The 18,078-nt window shown below is 41.1% G+C and overlaps 1 protein-coding gene across 2 annotated transcripts in view; it reads left to right on the forward strand.

Annotated features, from left to right (window-relative positions):
- Positions 1-1,805: 1,805 nt before the first annotated feature.
- ARFIP1 (ADP ribosylation factor interacting protein 1) overlaps positions 1,806-18,078 on the forward strand; it is a 145,222-nt gene continuing 128,949 nt past the window's right edge. The window contains exon 1 of one of the 2 annotated variants that reach the window (XM_043971841.1): positions 1,806-2,030. The gene's annotated coding sequence lies outside the window, so the exon portion shown is untranslated. The remainder of the gene's footprint in view (positions 2,031-18,078) is intronic. The other variant, XM_043971842.1, reaches the window with a different exon arrangement.

The raw sequence follows: 18,078 nt of genomic DNA on the forward strand, positions 1-18,078 counted from the left end.
AGCTTTGAGAGAAGAAATAGAGCAGATATTTGGTAGGCAAAGAACCACATTTTTAGAAATGGAAGGGACCCTGGAGTCCAATTCCCTCATTTTACAGATGGGGAAACTCGGGCCCAGAGAGGTCGTGACTTGCCCCAAGATTACAAATAGCAGAGCTGGGAACTGATACCAAGTTTCCTGATTCCAAATCCTGGGCACATTCCACTGCCCCAAATGAAGAAGGAGAGATCAATAAGGTAGAAAGCCACACGAATTGGAAAGAGAATTACTGGGATTAAGAGATAAACCAAACCCTCTGCTCCAAATATTAGGGCCCTTTCCGGCTCTAGCACTGTGACTGTGTAAAGAGCTCTGATCTACAGTTTAAAAGAGTTAAGGGATCTTCTCTGCATCTCTGCATCTACATCCCCAATGCATTTTCCACACCCAGGCCAAACCCAAAGCATAGGTTTGATGAGACTCTGTACTTCCAGTGGTCCTTATTGACTTTAAGGACAAAATACAAATGTAACGACTTAATAAGATCTGGTAGCTCCCCATTTGTCCAGGCTGACTCCTCATTGTAACCCTTGGGCGTGCTTTCTGGGTCAAACTGGACCATTGGCTAGGCTGACATCCCTATTCTCCCTAACTGTCCATCTCTTCTCCTTTGCACCTGGCTCATTCCCAACTCACAGGATCTCTTGTTTCAGTCAAAGCTGGGCTCCCGTCCCCTCCTCCACTGACGGGCTCCCCACCCCAATGCCCTGGTATAGATTCTATATTTCTTTAGTGACCCTCTATATTTCCTCTCCACTTCCGTAGCATATCATAATAACTAGTATTCCTATAGTGCTTGGAGGCTTGAAAAGCGCTTTACATGTTAGCTTTACATGTTTGAGCCCCACTAAAGGTGAGGAAACTGTGGCGGGGAGGCTGTCCATCAGTGTGACCAGGTTGTAAGCGTCGAAGTGAGGTGAGGCAGATGCTATTATTATCCCCACTTGACACACGAGTAAACTGAGGCTCAGAGAAATTAAGAAACGTGCGCTGAATCACAGCGCTAGTGAAAGTCTGAGGCAGTATTTGAACTCGGGTCTGGCCCGGTGTAACCTCTGGAGAGTTTAGTGCCATAGACGGTGCTTCATAAATGTTCCTCAAAATAATGATGGGAGGCGGCACTGATCTGGGGTCAGTGGCTGAAGAGCACTGATCTGGGGTCAGAGGGCCTGAGTCATCTTAGTCCCGTCGCCTAAGCTTCGGGGCCTCAGTCTCCTCATCTGTAAAATGATCTCACGATCCTGCCAGGGCGGGGAGGCAGGGAGAGGAGGAAGCAGTCCTGCATAGCCCGAGAGAGGGCAGGAAGGCGCCCTCGATGTTCCGGGGGCCTCCTTCCCGCCCCGTCCCTCACCCCTGCCCCGGCCCGGCTTTCTTGGCTCGACATCCGGCGGCGCTGCCCAGGCCCCGGCTTCGCCAGCGAGGTCTCCCGGTCATCGAGCAGGATGCGGGAAGCGGGAAGCGACAGCAGTCTAACCCACCCGCTGCGCCTCCGGAGCCACAGCCAGCGGGTTCCCGGATGTGGTTGCTAAGGCCGCCGCTGCTGCTGAGGAGACCCGGGAGGGGCGGGGGAAGGAGGAGGAGTGCGTGGCCGAGAGTCTCGGGAGGGGCGGGGGAATGCGGAGTGGGTGGGAGCTCTGGCAGGGGGAAGACCCGAAGGCGGTAGGAGAGCCCGGGGAGAATGAGGAGTGGGCGGGGCTTCTGGCGGGGAGCGGGGGGGAGACGAGGAGTGGGCGGGGCTCCCGGCACAAGAGGTGTGGCCACTATCAAGACGCCGGTAGGGCCAGGCCGATCCCGAAAGAGAGGCCAGCTAGGGCCAGGACCAGGGACAACGTGGCTTCCGGTCTCCTCACTTCCGGCTCCGCTGCTCCCGGTCTGGCTCTTCGGGACAGGAGGACCGACCGTAGGAGGCGCAGAGGGCTGTGCCGCTGGTTCGGGACTCGCAGTCAGGGACAGCCGCCGGGGCTCCCGTCCTCCCTCCCCCCGGGTTCAAGGTGCGTGAGGGCGGGGAACCGAGCCCGGGCCGCGGCCGCCGCTTCCCCTCCCTTCTTCCTTTGCCGTCCGCCCGCGAGCTGGGCTCCCCGGTGGCGGGGAGAGCCGCGGCCGCCGCTTCCCCTCCCTTCTTCCTTTGCCGTCCGCCCGCGAGCTGGGCTCCCCGGTGGCGGGGAGAGCCGCGGCCCCGGCTCCGGGGAAGGCGGCCGGGGGCGTGGTCACGGCCGGGTGCGGGCGATGGACACGTCGTCCGCCCCCGCGCTCTCCGCTCCCAGGCCCCGCGGCTCTGCTGCCTCGAAGCCGGCTCCCGGATGTAGGGGGAGCAGCCCCGGATTCCTGCAGAGACGAGGGGGGCAGGTGTTGGGGCTTCGGGGCGCGGGGGGAATGATCTGGTCCTGGGCTCTTCCTTTCCGGCTCCTGCTGCCAAAGTAGGGGGAAAGTGAGCCCGTAACTTGAGCAAGTCTGTCCAGCCCCCGGCTTCGGCCGCAGGAGATGCCCGTGAAACGTCTCGAGTTGGGCAGCCGGAGGACGGGATGGGTCCGTGTGAAACGCTGCCCGTTGATTTCTCAGTGGCGGCCGATGAGTTTGTGTGAAACGCCCTGGGGTGGCTCGCCAGGAGGCTGTAAAGTCTAAGGAGCGCAGCAACAACCGGGGGTTTTGTGTCTCTCTGCTGGCCTTCACGCCACTCCCTCCGATTTACGTATCTGGGAAGAAGTTTAGTTTTTCCTGCGTTCCTAGGCACGCCTTTCACTTAAAAAAAAATTACTTCCTTTACCCAACTTTTATGTTCTTCAAACCTTTGATCTCTGGACTTTGAGTAGTTGTCACGTCCTCCAGTTCTTTCAGACCACTTTTATAACTTCAAGTACACTAACGCTTTTCCCTTCCCCTCTTCTGTTAGTTAAATATGCTCATTTCAGATTTTAGTCACAAAGACTTTGATGGGTGTTTTTGCAGAAACCTGCATTGGTGTGATGAAGCTTTCATTTTAGTTACATTAACACGGCACCGCATGCTAGTATTGGTTACATTAAGCCCGGCCCATTGAGTTTAAGGTCACAATAATTATGGAATTGACTCTTGGAATCACAGCCCTTACTGATGTATGTTACGGCTATTTTACCTATAAACTTTTCTTCAAGTTGTTCTGGTGTTTTTTCCTCTTTTTCCAGAAGTCTAATAGTGCCTGGAAAGTACATTTGTTCCAGGAACAAAACAAGTCATTCAGTATGAAAATCTTTAACATTAGTAGATTTAAGCAATTTTTCTTTTGATGTAGCTATGTGCTTTTAAGCGTCCGGTTCTGATAGTGATGTTTTTTGGTCATAGAAACTCTTTTGAACCTAAGAAAGTGAAATACAAAGATCTTTTACGACCTTAAAACCCAAATTTTACTACCTTCATAAAGAAGGAAATTTGTCAGTTTGCTTTTTAGTTCCTGATCTGTGGTTTTGAGGTTTCTTTCTAAGTATGACTAGCTGTGGTTCCACAGGCAATAATACTTTTGAGATCTAGTAGAGATGTGTTAAGGGATTGGAAATGTGCTTTTAGTTATTGAATACTTACTGAAACATCTTGTGTAAGGAAGACACTATTCAGATCTAAGTATAAATGCTGTTTTAACTTCCTGCTTCCATTTCCCCTTTTCTTGTGGAGCATTTTGTGGTTTGGTTTTGAGGAAGTATCACTATGCCAGAGAGGGTTAAAAGACTGTTCTTGGATGCTTGGTCATCACATCTTCACCCCCCCTTTCTTACTACTTTGCACTCTTTCCATTTGGTGTATGGCTGTTTTCTTGCCAACTATGTTTAGTGTTAACACTGGTATTTATTGAGTTTGGAATTGAGCCTTTGTTGTTTGAGGAAAATATAAGCTTCCTGAGGGTAGGCACTGATTTTTAAAAAATGGATCCCTAGCACTTAGTAAAGTAGTTAGTATATAGTAGGTGCTTAATAAATACTTTTAAAATAAATGAATGAATTCGAAGACTTGAAATTTGCAATGTTTTGCTCTGGAGACTCACCTTCTGTCATGAGCAACCAGGCCCTTTGACCTACAAACAGAATAAATCTTTCTGCTGGCCAGCATCCCTCCTGCCAACTTTGTGAAAAGCATCTTGTTAGGCCAATTTAATTTTCTTCTTTAATCATGATAAGTAACAAAAGCAAAGAGGAAGAGATTGCTGTAAAGTATTTTTCTTCTGTCTCAAATAGTATTTAATAAGATGAATGTAAAGTCATGCACTTCGTTTTTTAAAAAAATCAACTGTACAAGGATAGACTAAGGTAATCAGAAGTTCATTAGATAAAGACCTAGGGATTTTTTTTAACTTGAAGGCTCAGTAATCAGCAGTGGGATGTGTCAGCCAGCAGATCTAATGTGGTCAATTACATTAACAGAGTATAGTGTCCAGAACAAGGGAAATGATAGTTCCACTGTACTCTGAACCAGTTAGATGATACTTGACTACCATATTCAGTTCTGTGTGCTGAATTTTAAATGACCAGGATGGTGAAGGGATTTGAAACCATGTCATAGGAGATTCTACTAAAGGAAATGGGTGTGTGGAACTTGAAGGGAAGAAACCATGAGGGCATTACCACTTTACCTCACATCTGGCCTGCCAGTCGTTCTCCATGCCTCAAGTCTACCTCAGCCACGCACCCCCTCCCCAGCCCCCATTCCCCACACATCCTCTACTAGGCTGTCAGATTGATCTTCCTAAAGCTCCCTAAAGCTCAGGTATGACTTACTCAACCCCTTTCTCTTGCCCTTCCCCATTCAGTTAATTCTGATTATCAATAACAGTAGTTATTGATCAATAACAATACCTGTTATCTTCAAGATTAGATATAAAATCCTCTGTTTGGCTTTTAAAGCCCATCATAAGCTCTCTTCCTTCCTTTCTAGCCTTCTTTTCATCTTGCTCTTCTCCATGTACTCATCAATCCAGTGACATTGACCTTTTTGCTATTTCCTGCATTTCCCAACTCCTTTCTTTCTTTCTTTCTTTCTTTCTTTCTTTCTTTCTTTCTTTCTTTCTTTCTTTCTTTCTTTCTTTCTTTCTTTCTTTCTTTCTTTTGCAGGGCAATAAGTGTCAAGTGTCTGAGGTCAGATTTGAACTCAGGTCCTCCTGAATCTAGGGCTAGTGCTTTATCCACTTTGCCACCTAGCTGCCCCCTCCAACTCTATTACTTTTAACTGGTTTTCTTTTCCTCTTTCCATCTCCTGGCTTCCCTGGCTACCTTTTGCAAGAAGCAGTTCTAATTCCCCTTAATTCTAGTGCCATCCTCCCCAAATTATCTCCAGCTTTTCCTGTGTATATCTATATCTATAGAGATATATATGTATATTGGTGGGGCATTGAGGGTTAAGTGACTTGCCCAGGGTCACACAGCTAGTAAGTATAAAGTGTCTGAAGCCGGACTTGAACTCAGGTCCTCCTGAATATAGGGCTAATGCTTTATCCACTGTGCCAACTAGCTGCCCCCTCATATGCATATCTTAATAATACATAATTGTTTGCATGTTGTCTCCCTCATTAGACTATGAGCTCCTTGAGAGCAGGGATTTAAAAAATTTTCCTTTCTTTGTACCCCCAACCCTTAGCACATTATCCCGAAGTGAGAAGGCATTTAATAAATGCTTGTTGATCCCATCAGTGGCTTCATAGGATTTTATATTTGCTATCTCATTTGCACTTTAATAAATGTTACAATGTTGCAAGAAATGTTGCAAATATTTTATTCTCATTTTAAAATAGAGCCAACTGAGACTCAGAGTTTAAACGACTTTGCCATAGTTACACAATAATTGTCAGTAGGTATGCTTTGAACCCAGTTTTACTTGACCTCCATCTCCACATTCAGTCTATATCACCTCATGATCATGGTCTTGGATAATCATGTAGAAGAGAAATTACACTTATATCCTGCACGGTGGAAACTCCATGGAGCTAGACCACAACCAACAGAAGGAAGAACCATCCAACAACTTGAAATTTCTCAAGTTTGCTGCCTTATTAAATGAGTACCCCATAGTCAGTGTTGAAGAGAATATTCTTGAATTGAAGAGGTAATGACTAGAAGAGTTTTAAGATCCCCTTCTGTTCTACAAATATATTTTCATCAGGAAGTTAGCAGAGGACAATCTTCACTGGATTGTTGTCAAGTTTACAGCAACAGACTTGAAGACCACACCCGAAATTAGTTCTTTGAATCGCTAAAGTTGGGGTTTGGCATGAAGTGTCCCAAGGATTGGTCTAAGGTCCAGGCAACATTTTTAATTGGTGACCTGGATACTAGGGAATGGAAAATATGCTTAATAGATTTTTAAGAGCTTGGATTTTGGAAGATAAGAAGAATTCAGAATAGCCTTGGTAAATTTGAAGAATACTTAAACAGAATGAAATATGCTTGGTGAGGCACAGTGGTATAGCATTATGGATGGAAAAATTGACAGGACACACACATATACTCTATGTATATAGGCAGAGTGCAGAACAAGCAGCCCCAGCAGCCGTAATTGACCACAAGTTGGATATGCATGAGCTGAAAAAAAGGTAATCCCCAAATTGGGAAATAAAGTTCCAGAAATACTTTTTAATGCTTTTTCTATACGCTGTTTAAGCAATCTATGACTTGGATGCTAGTGATTAACATGACAGATTTTTTGTGGCCATAACCCACATGCTCAACAAAATCCCCATTCTCCCATATTTCTATCCATTCTTCTTATCTCTCCCTGCTCCCTTTCCCTTCTCCTTCAGCCTCTTTATTTTTTCTTTTGTGTGTGTGTGTGTGTGTGTGTGTGTGTGTGTGTGTGTGGCAATTGGGGTTAAGTGACTTGCCCAGGGTCACACAGCTAGTGAGTGTCAAGTATTTGAGGCTGAATTTTAACTCAGCTCCTCCTGAATCCAGGGCCAGTGCTCTATCCACTGTACCACCTAGCTGCCCCTATTTTTCCTTTTTTTATGTCCTTTGTGTAGGGCTGACAGTTACCCCACAGCTATTGATTTAGCTCTATTGCCAGTGCTCAGAAATTTTAAAAATGAGATTTGTCAATTCCCTATTTCATGCTGTGACTCTAAAGGGGTAGATTAAAAGAAAATTAACAAACATGACAGAATTTATACATCTGGATGAATATTGCCTTCATCAGAGTAGACACCATAGGGTCTATACACTTTTTTTGGAGGGGGGGTGAGGCAGTGAGGGTTAAGTGACTTGCCCAGGGTCACACAGCTAGTGTCAAGTGTCTGAGGCCAGATTTGAACTCAGGTCCTCCTGAATCCAGGGCCAATGCTTTATCCACTGCGCCACCTAGCTGTCCCCAGGTCTATACACATTTTAACTATTATACTATAGTAGTGACTTTTACAAGGACCTTAGCCTATGATTTTTAATTGCCTTGTTCATATTAAGTTTGCAGGCCTTTAGTACTTTATATAGACACTTAGGATTCTTGGGATAATGTCAACTTAGGACTAATGTGGTTCCATCTTACCTGTAATAAATTACCTCTGAGTTAAAATGCCATATTTAGAAATTATTTCAGCAGAAAAGGGAAGCTTTTGATTTAATTGGAGAGACAAATGTTTATGCTAATGAACCAGGACTATTTCATGCATTATTGAATTCCCAACTCTGCCTTGCTTATAATTAGAACTCAATGAATATTTGTTGAATGAGTAAATGAAATATTCATATTTGGAAAGAAACTTAATATGATCTTTATTTCTCCAGTTTCTGATTCACTGGTCAGATGAAAAAATTTAAGGCTGAGTCTCTGTTTTTGTTTTAATTACTACAACTCTAAATATTGCTTAAATTCTTATTATTAGTTAGTTGAGTTGATGAAATATGATTGTCATTTGCCCCTTTTGGTTCACATTTTGCTTTTTAAAATATTGTCACATATTATCTTTGTTTTAAGAAAGTACATCTTTAGCATTTTGAGCATATTTAACTGCTTTTCTAGAATAGATAGATAGCTAACTTTTCCAGGGAATTAAATTTTATCTATATAGGGAATTCTTAACTTTTGAAAAATTATTATGCTCTTTAACTTAATATTAGCTTTCTTTCTCACCATATATTTGTTATCTTAAAATGAAACATTTTAAATTTGGGGCATGGAATTCATAAACCATAACTAATAAGAGCCAACAATATTGGGAAAAGAGTTGGGAATTACTCATCTAAATGATTTATACCCTTCATTACTAAATTACTAAGTGATTATACTCTTCCTTTTATCAGTTTCTGATTCATAAAATTTTGCTAATAACAGTAGCTCCAGTCATTTGGATGGTCAATCTTTGTTTTACTCTGTTAATTTTTCCTTTTGTTACATATCAGATTATAGGACTTAAGTATCCAAAGTGATATTTTGAAATTTAATATTAATCATAGGTTTCCTCTGATTCTGGTATCATAGTATTAAAGTTTTTCCCACTCCTGCTATAGGGATCAGTTGCCAAAAAATCTCTATAAATTTAACTACTGTGGAAGACACCTGATTATATGAGTAACTTCCAAATGCATGAAAATAACATTGTTAATAGTACCAGTAGCATGAAATAAAATATTTGTAGCATATTTAATTATTTTTCCTATGAAAATTTGTAATTTCCTATATACATCCAGTTTAGAAATGATTGTTTAGTAACAGAATTATATTAAAAGATTATAGATTTAGAGCTAGAAAGAAGTGGCCTTCTAGTTCAGTCTCCTCACTTAAAAGATAAGAAAGAAGACTGGAAAAGTAGCAAGAGACCAGGTAATGAAGAATTTTAAAAGCCAAACAGAGGATTTAATATTTGGTCTTGTAGGTGGCAAGAAACCAGTGGAACTGATTGAATGGGAGAGTGGTGGGATGGGGGCAGGAGGGGGAGGTGGGAGAAGAAGACATGGGTGCTTTAAGGAATACCATTTTCCAGCCTCGTGGAGGAGGACTGGAGTCAGGAGGAAGAGGGCACCAGGGCTGGAGACGAGTCAAAACCAGCAGGCCAGAGGAGAGTCTGCATCATTGTCAGAGAAGAAAAGGGGTATATTTGAGAGAGGTTCTGAAGGTAGAAATGAGAAGACTTGTGACCCGAATAGACACATTAAATGAGATGGAGTGAGGAGTTGGAGATGACGTCTAGGTTGGGAGCCTGGGTGACTGGGAGAATGGTAGTACCCTCAACAGTAATAAGGAAGTTTAAAAAAAGAGAGAATGAATTGGGGGATGGGGAAGAGAATGAATTCAGTTTTGGACATGTTGAGTTTAAGATGTCTATGGACATCCATTTTGAGATGTTTAATAGGTAGGTGGAGATGTGAGATTGGAGATGAGGAGGTAGGTTAGGGCTGGACAAATCAATCTGAGAATCATATGCATGGAGATGATGCTTGAATCCAAGACCAGCCCTCCATCCACTTTGCTGAGCACTATTTAGGGACCAGTTAACTACTTTTTCTATGGTCCTTGCTTTTTCTGTTGCCTTTTCCCCCTTTTACTTATTAGCTTCTGTTACTGAGTATGGGGGAGAGAAATCTGCAGAATTGTAGGGGACTTCAGAGGCTAGGCAGTCTATTGTATCAGAATAAGAATTGCTTCTGTTATTCCTGGCAGATGGTTATGTAGCCTTTCCTAGAGGACCTTTAGCAAGGAATAAGCCACTCTTTTGGGGCAGCTAGGTGGCACAGTGGATAAAGCATCAGCCTTGGATTCAGGAGGACCTGAGTTCAAATCCAGCTTCAGACACTTGACACTTACTAGCTGTCTAACCCTGGGCAAGTCACTTAACCCTCATTGCCCTGCAAAAAAAAAAAAAAAAAAGGAATAAGCCACTGTTTTAAGAAGCTGCCCATTCCATTTTTAGTAACTTAAATCTTGAAGATGTTTGTTTTTTAATCAGGTTTTTAAAATAGGTCTCTTTACAGCTAATACCCATTAACTCTACATCTGTCCTCTGTGGCCAGAGAGAAAAAGTCTAATTGGTTTTTTCCCACATTTCCTTCTCAGGAACTCTTGATTACCTTAAAAATTATTGAAGACCCCCAAAGAGCTTTTTAATGTGGTTTATATCTATTAATATTTACCATATTAGAAAATAAAACTGATAAATCTTTAAAATCTTTAATTTATTTTAAAACAATAAACTGATTTCAAGTTAATATAAGTAACATTTTTATGAAAAATAACATTTTTCCAAAACAAAATTTAGTGCAAAGTGTCATTGTTTTATATCCTAGCAAACCTCTGTAATGTCTGACTTGATAGAATGCAGCTGGATTCTCATATCTTTTTCATTCTCTTACATTCTGTTGTTTTGGTTGAAATATGCAAAGAAAATTCAGCTTCACACAGATATTTAGTTGGAAAAGTAATCAGTATTTTAATAGCCTTTTCAGATAATTGTGGAATTCTTCTTTGATACTATACCAAAAACTCCATAAATGGCAGTTTCTTGAAGGTTAGTTGCAAGATGGAATCAGAAACTTTTCACTGAACTTTTCATTCTCAGATGTTACATTAAAATTCTTTGTTTCAGGGCAGCTAGATGGTGCAGTGGATGAAGCACCGGCCCAGGATTCAGGAGGACCTGAGTTCAAATGTGGCCTCAGACACTTGACACTTACTAGCTGTGTGACCTTGGGCAAGTCACTTAACTCTTATTGCCCCACAAAAATAAATGAATGAATGAATAAATGAGTTGATGAATAAGTAAATAAATAAAATTCATTCTTCTGTCTTGCCTTTGAATGAATCATTTATCCCATGTATGATTTTGTAACATCATGCATTGTTCATTTAGAAATATTGGTTCACATTTCAATACTTTAATAAACTTTGATCTCATCAGTGTGGGTATTCTCCTCACTGTTGAAGATTGCAACCTAACTTAATTCCCTTTCACATCCTCCCATAAGTCCCCCTCAAGGAACCCACTGATAGTGCTGAGGGCCTTCCTCTAGATCTCTTGACTTTGGTTACCCCTCACTTTCCCTTTGTGATTGGCCCCCACCTCTCTGATAAGTCTTCATGCAATTTCTCGTGCATTGATAATGTGTTAGACTATTATCACCCCAAAATGGTGACTGACAGGACATTAACAACAACTGATTTATATAACTACTTGTTCATCTCTGTAAAATTTTTGAGATTAACTTACATATGTACCTAGAGTGTCCTTGATGAGAATAGAAGGGAATAGATGGGCTCTTGTAGACAGTTCTAACAGACCACATCTTTACAGTCACATAATTGATTGAAAGGTATGGGGAATACATGATCCTACTGTGTTTATTTTTATTACCAAAAAAAAAGTTTGAGTCAGTAAAGTATAATAAAAAACTTCTAAAACAAACAAAAAAAGAAATATTGGTTCACAAAGTTATGCAGATCTTTCAAATATTGATATATTTCAATATCCAGTATCAAAAAATCATATTTGTTCACTCAGTACCAATCTCATCAGAAAAGTCTCATAAGTACTGACTGAAAAGCTGTCAAACTCAGGGTAGTAGATAAAAGTTTTCCAAAATTGGAATTTTCCCCTTGAAAGCTTGAATTTTATCATTAGCACCCCCCCCCAAAGAAAACCCAAAAAACAAACCCTAAAAATCCAAAACCCTGTCAGTTGTTTTCTTTTAAGGGACAAATTCACTTTATTGTTGAGAAATTGTCAGCTATTAATACCTAAGTCTGATTAACAATATATTGAGTTTATATGTCAGTTGTTCTTTCAAGTAAAAATGTTTCATGAGCAAAATGGTGAGTACAGGTCATAGCCCAGACTCGCCCAACTGCTTTTGCTGCAGACAGCTATCGTGTTTGGGTATGCTGCGGAAGTGCTTTATAGGTACTTCCCATTTCCATCAACCAGAGTATTAGAAAGATGTGTATCCAGGGGCAGCTAGGTGGGGCAGTGGATAGAGCACCAGCCCTGGATTCAGGAGGACCTGAGTTCAAATCCGGCCTCAGACACTTAACACTTACTAGCTGTGTAACCCTGGGCAAGTCACTTAACCCTAATTGCCTCACAAAAAAAAGAAAAAAGAAAGAAAGATGTGTATCCAACGCTCAAGATTTCATAAAGTTAATAATTTTGATTGTACTTCATCAAAGACATTCTTGTGGGAAATTGGCATTCCTCTTTATTTTTTATTTTTATTTCTAGTGCATAGCAGTAAAGATACAATTACTACTAATCGAGCTTGATGGCCACTACCTTGATTCATAGTAAGGCACCAGGTTTACCTACCATTCTTTTTGTACCATCAGTGGAAATGTCAACACAGTTATTCCAGGATAAACCATGAGATTCAGAAAAGTTATTTACCACTTTCAGTATTTCAGCACTAATATTTTTTGTCAATTATTCATATAAATGGAGGTCTTCTTTAACAGTCGGTTTTGATAACCAGACAATTCCAAGCAAAATGGCAAGTCCAGCCATATCTGGAGTCACCTATGTGTAAGGCAAAAGTACAATTCTGCAGATGAGATATTCACTCAGTCTTTATGTCTGCGGTCATATATTTAATTCACAGGTCATGCAGCCTCCAAAAAGTTCCTTAAGCTCATGAGACAGTGAGAAGGGAAAAAGGCAAATAATGTCTTAGCATTAATTAATTAAACTTTGACTTTGCAGAGTCCCTGAAAAGGTGTCAGGGACCCCCAGGGGTTCATGGACCACATTTTGAGAATCACTGTCTTATGACAGAGAAAAAACAATTCAGCAAAACTAACCAGTGTAGTGTTCCATCTGTTCTGTTCTGGTCTAGAAGTAGAGAGAAGTTTTTCCTCATCTCTTTGGGGCCAAGCATAGTCAATATGATTTTCAAAGCATTCCCTTTCAATTGTTTTGTTGTCTTTGATACATTGTTTTCTTGTCTTTACTTAGTTCACTTTGCATTTGTTCATACTAGTCTTTAGGTGTTTTTCTGTATTTATCATATTCATCTTTCTGTTAGATTTATCAAGTTCTGAAAGAGGAATGTACCAGAGTCATCTACAGTTCTTCTTGTACTCTCCTATCCATTTTATGTTGTCATTTCCTTACCTATGGTGTCTTGGGGGGGGGGGGACGGGGGACGGGGCAATGAGCGTTAAGTGACTTGCTCAGGGTCACACAGCTAGTGTCAGGTGTCTGAGGTCAGATTTGAACTCAGGGCCTCCTGAATCCAGGGCTGGCGCTTTATCCACTGCCACCTAGCTGCCCCCACCTATGGTGTCTTTAAGCATAATGGAATTTCCTTTTTGCCTTCTTGACATTGTCTCCTTTGATATGAATTTGTAAAATCATGATTGCAACTCCTGTATTTTTGTTATTTACTTGAAGCATACATGCATTTTATTTGACAATTCATTTTAGCTCTATGTGTCTTGTGTCTTTCAGTGTGTTTCTTGTATGCAGCAAATTTGTGGGTTGCTGTATTTTGTAACTCTTTCCTTCTGTTTTGTGGGTGAGTTTAGTTCTTCTGTGATATATCTTTAATATTGAAAAAATTGGGAGATAGCAATCAGTTGAAATAAAGGTAGAAGTGATATCTCCTTGGGAATAAGGAGGGATTATTCATTTCATTTCAAAGCACACTTGTTACACATTATCAAGTCTCTACTGAGGACAAGATTCTGTGCTGGTTTCCATCAGAATGATAATTTAGTTTTAATGTTTTACAATTTAGCCAATGCTCTCTTTGCACAGTCTTGTGGGATAGTTAGTATTTAGCATTATCACCCCCATCTTGAAGAAGAGGAAAACTGGCTCAGTGATTACATGAGTTGCCCATTGTCACACAAACAGTAAATGTCAGAGCTTGGCAAATCAATTTGGGTCTCCTGATTTCAAGGCCAGGGCTCCTTCCCCTACAGTATGCTGCCTCTCAATATATGTAAAAATCATTACGATTCCTTGGGAAGGGGAGCTATGTAATTTTTCTTAAAGTTATTTGAAAAATCAATAGTTATTTGATTGCTTACATTGTGCCTGGTACTCTGCTATGAAAGCAGAAAAGAATTGCAAGACTGGTCCCTACCTATAAAGAATTGGAAAAGATAAGACTCATGAAATCATGAACAGCAGTAAAATACTGTTCATAGTAAATTGCTTAATTGTGTAGGACAGGTAATTAGTGAATAATTAAAATGCAATGCATAGCATAACAATATAAATTAGAGGAAGGAGAGAAATCCAAATGGCTGCAGTATCCATTAGTTTCTTTGTAAGGTTTTATTCTTTATTCTGTTACATTATAATTCTTAATACATCAATTTATACATGAATTTCCCTCTTCTTAATCATGCTTCTTCATCATACCAAGAAAATTCCTTTCCCATATTGTTTTTCTTGGTGTTTTATGAGTATGTTTCACTCTCCCACCTCAGATTATTACCCATTTTACTCACCTGGAATGAAGAGAAGAAAATAAGTGTTCCTCTTGCTTTACTTTCCAGCTTGGTCCTATGGTCCCTAGCATCTGTGATTGTTGTTGATGTGCCTTTAAAAGTGAAGCAGGAAAAAAAAATAAAAGTGAAGCAGGAAAAAAATAAAAATAAAAATAAAAGTGAAGCAGGATCGCAGTTTTTATCCGAGTCCGCCCCAACCAAAATAATAGCCAGCATTTCCGGTTTTAGTCTTTTGACTTGTCTTGCAGCAAAGTTGATAACAAAGAATAGCAGTAAGAGCTGTTGAAAAAACAGTTTTACAAAGACCACTTCTGAGTTAATCCAGTATTACTTCCCCCATCTCAACTGATTTCTTAATACCTAGGAATAGATGGGTGAATAAGTATTGAGTTTAAGTATTTATTTATATGAAACATCATATTGGTTCAAATATCCTATTTGGTTTAATGAAACACAGTATTGGGTGTAACAACGTTACAGGACATTTCAATTCAGAGGTGTTATAATGCATGGTCTAATGATATAGTCTAGTTCCATGTTTTGGTGGAATTTGATCACATTGTACTAATGACAGTATTGTGAACTGTTCATTTAGTTAGATTTATCAAACACATGCTCTGTTCTTTGTTCCAAACTTTTCTAATAGTATCCAAGGCACCACCAAGGTCCCATCATCCTCCCATCACCCACGTTCCCAACAAAGGTGTTGTTAACTTTGAGTCTTGATCCTCTCTCACTCCACATAGCCAGTCTGTTGCCAGGTACTGTTTTTTCTCCATTCTCCACACTTCTCCCATATATCCCTTTCTCTCCTCCGACGTTCAGGCCTTCATCACCTACCTCACTATTTAAGGCTTTCCTTGATTGGCCAACTATAGGTCCCAGCCCAGGCCTTATTTGGCCATTGTTTGGCCTCTTGGTGGCTCAGAATAGGGCTAAATAGCAATTGTTTTTATTTTGGCCAGAAACCCTGAGGATCTTCCTCCTCTCCCCCCCTCCCCCATCTCTGTCTGTCTTTTTGACTAGGTAAAGGAGGCCATTCTTTGCCTCATTTCCTAGGTAGCCTTAATCACTAAATGGGCATTGCCTCAAGCAAACGGACACTTGGGAATGACCTTAGCTTAAAAAGGCCAAGGTCTTCTGCCGCATCAAGGCAGACTATATACAAGGTAATTTTTACTGAGGGAATATTAACAACCTGGAGATCAGCACAGGCTTCCTGTAGGAAGTGGTAATTGAGCCGAGCCTGGAAAGTGTAGGGGGGGAGGCTGGGGGCACTGGAGTGAGGGGACATCTGGTACAGAATTCTGGACTGAGAGAGGCAATTAATATCTGGTACACAGAACAGTGAGCAGGCCAGTTTGTCCAGAGTGTGGGTGCTCATGGGAATGAGAAGGATGTGAAATTCTTCTGGAAAGACAGAGAGGAGCCAGATTGGGGCGGGCTTGAAATACCCAGCAGAAGACTGATGGATATAATGGCTTCTGTGCAGGTCTTTTTCATCTTTTTCCTGCAGCCTTTCCACAGAAAATCCACTTAATGCATTAGAAGCTGCCTTCTGATTCTTTTAATATTAGGAAGAGAACTAATATTAAAGTTAACATAAATATTGAAAATAGGAAATTCTTTGGAAACCAGAGGTTCAGAACAACTATGAAATATGTGAAGGGTTATGTTATAGGGAAAATAGGGTGGGGGGTTGGGGTTCTTAGGAATTCCTCTTTAAAGAATTACACCCTCTTGCACACAAATCCAGTAGAATAAGATAATAGTTTATTTAGGGGCTGGGGAAGGGAAACCAAGAGAGAAATCCTCGGACTTCTCATGGGGAGAAGGCATAGCACAGAGGCCTGGCTCTGAGATACCTATCTCCTCGAGCAGGAGACAGGCAGATACTTTTATAGAGGACTGATGGGGGTGATCATCTGACTGTGGAAAGTTCCTTTAATGAGGGAGGACCATCCCCCACTGGTGGTGGCTGGGGGAATTGGGGGAGGGGTGGCCGATCTCTCTGATCCTCAGGCCACAAAGGCAGCAGCCACACCTAATCTTATCTCCCCAGGGGTGGGGGAGACTGGAATGAAGGGTGGTGGTCCCGGAGCTAGCTCAGTCCTGATCAGGTTCCACTTATCTCTTTAGGTATGTCTGTCCTTTGGTTTAGTTTCTCAAGGAGATGGTTCCTTGATGTACCCCAGAAAACTTCTGGGGTGCTAGGCCCATAATAGTATTAATGTGTAATAAATTTGGAAAGGTAGAGGGGAGCTAGATTGGGAAGGACTTTAAATGCCAAACGGGAATCTGTAGTTGTTTCTAGAAGCAACAGGGAGCAAGGGAATCACACTGTCACACATGTGCTTTAGAAAAAATCCATTTGGAAGCTATGTGCAAGAATGATCATGTGAGAAAGATGTTTTGGAGTATTTGGCAACTAATTGGCTATGTGGGCTGGGAGAGACTCTGAGGTTGTGAGCCAGAGTAATTGGAAGAAGGGTGGTGCTCTAGGTGGTACTAGGGAAATCAGAAAAAGGAGTAGGTCTGGGGGAAAATTAATGAGTTCTTTGGATATGTTGTATCAGAGGTGAAGAGCTGGAGCCTTTGGGGCCTTCAGTGAGTTTCTTTAAACATTGTTCATTCTTTGGACAACAGGAAATTCGTTACAAGTCTGCTAATAATTGTGAAGGTAGCATTTTATAGACTAGGTACAAATATCTTCTAGCATATGAACTCAACTGTAAAATGTCTCTTTGGAGGCTTGGGAGCCATTCTCCTTTTTGCCACCATTGGGGCTTCTTCCCTTTACTTTGTCTTAGTTGCTAAAGATGCATGGCCAGGCTTGTATGACCACCTATGACCCTTGTTCTTGCTCTCCTCCCTCTTCTTCAAGCTTCGTTGCAAAAGGGTTTGGTTAGAAGGGAGAAAGAAGTGGAGAAACTGTAGCCTGTGTCCCTTCAAGGGATGGTGAAAAGTGGGGATGGAGGAAGGAAAGGAAAACACTGTCCTGAGCCTTTTGCTTGGATCCCCTTCTACAGTCTCCTCACTCTAATTTAGTATATTATTTATTCCCCAGTCCTCCTCTGTGCTTACCAACCCCTTTCAAACTTATTTTCCCTAAGTCTTCATCCTGCCTCCTTGCTTCCATCCTGGATTTTCACTTCTCTCACACCCCTAATTCCCAAATCCCTTTTTAAATTCTAGTCCACCAAAGCTACTATTGGTGGCTTGGAGATGGAGAGTCCCTATTCCCAAGGCTGGAACTGCTAGATTAATAATAAATGTTGGTATCTCAAGTTGGAATTTTAGTAAGGGTGAGACTTAAAGTGCGTATAATGTTGCAATTAAGTTTCCATCATTCCGTTTTATCAAGTCTATTAAAATATATAGAAATATTTTTTTTACCATTTTCTGCACTCTAAAGTCACCTGTTTATTCTTGTATATAAGGAAAAAATATTCAGTTGCTGAGGTGACATGGAAAATAATTTTATTTGACAGTATTCAAATAATGTGTCTTGTTAAGCACAAATTGTGCTCTGAATTATTTTACAGCTCTACATCATAAAATAGTATTCAGAATAGCTAATTAAGTGACACATTCTTTTTTATTTTATTTTTAAATTTTTAATTTTTCTCAATTATATGTAAAGATTTTTTT

The sequence above is a fragment of the Dromiciops gliroides genome, chromosome 6 (genome assembly GCF_019393635.1).
Source record: "Dromiciops gliroides isolate mDroGli1 chromosome 6, mDroGli1.pri, whole genome shotgun sequence".
Taxonomy (NCBI): Eukaryota; Metazoa; Chordata; class Mammalia; order Microbiotheria; family Microbiotheriidae; genus Dromiciops; species Dromiciops gliroides.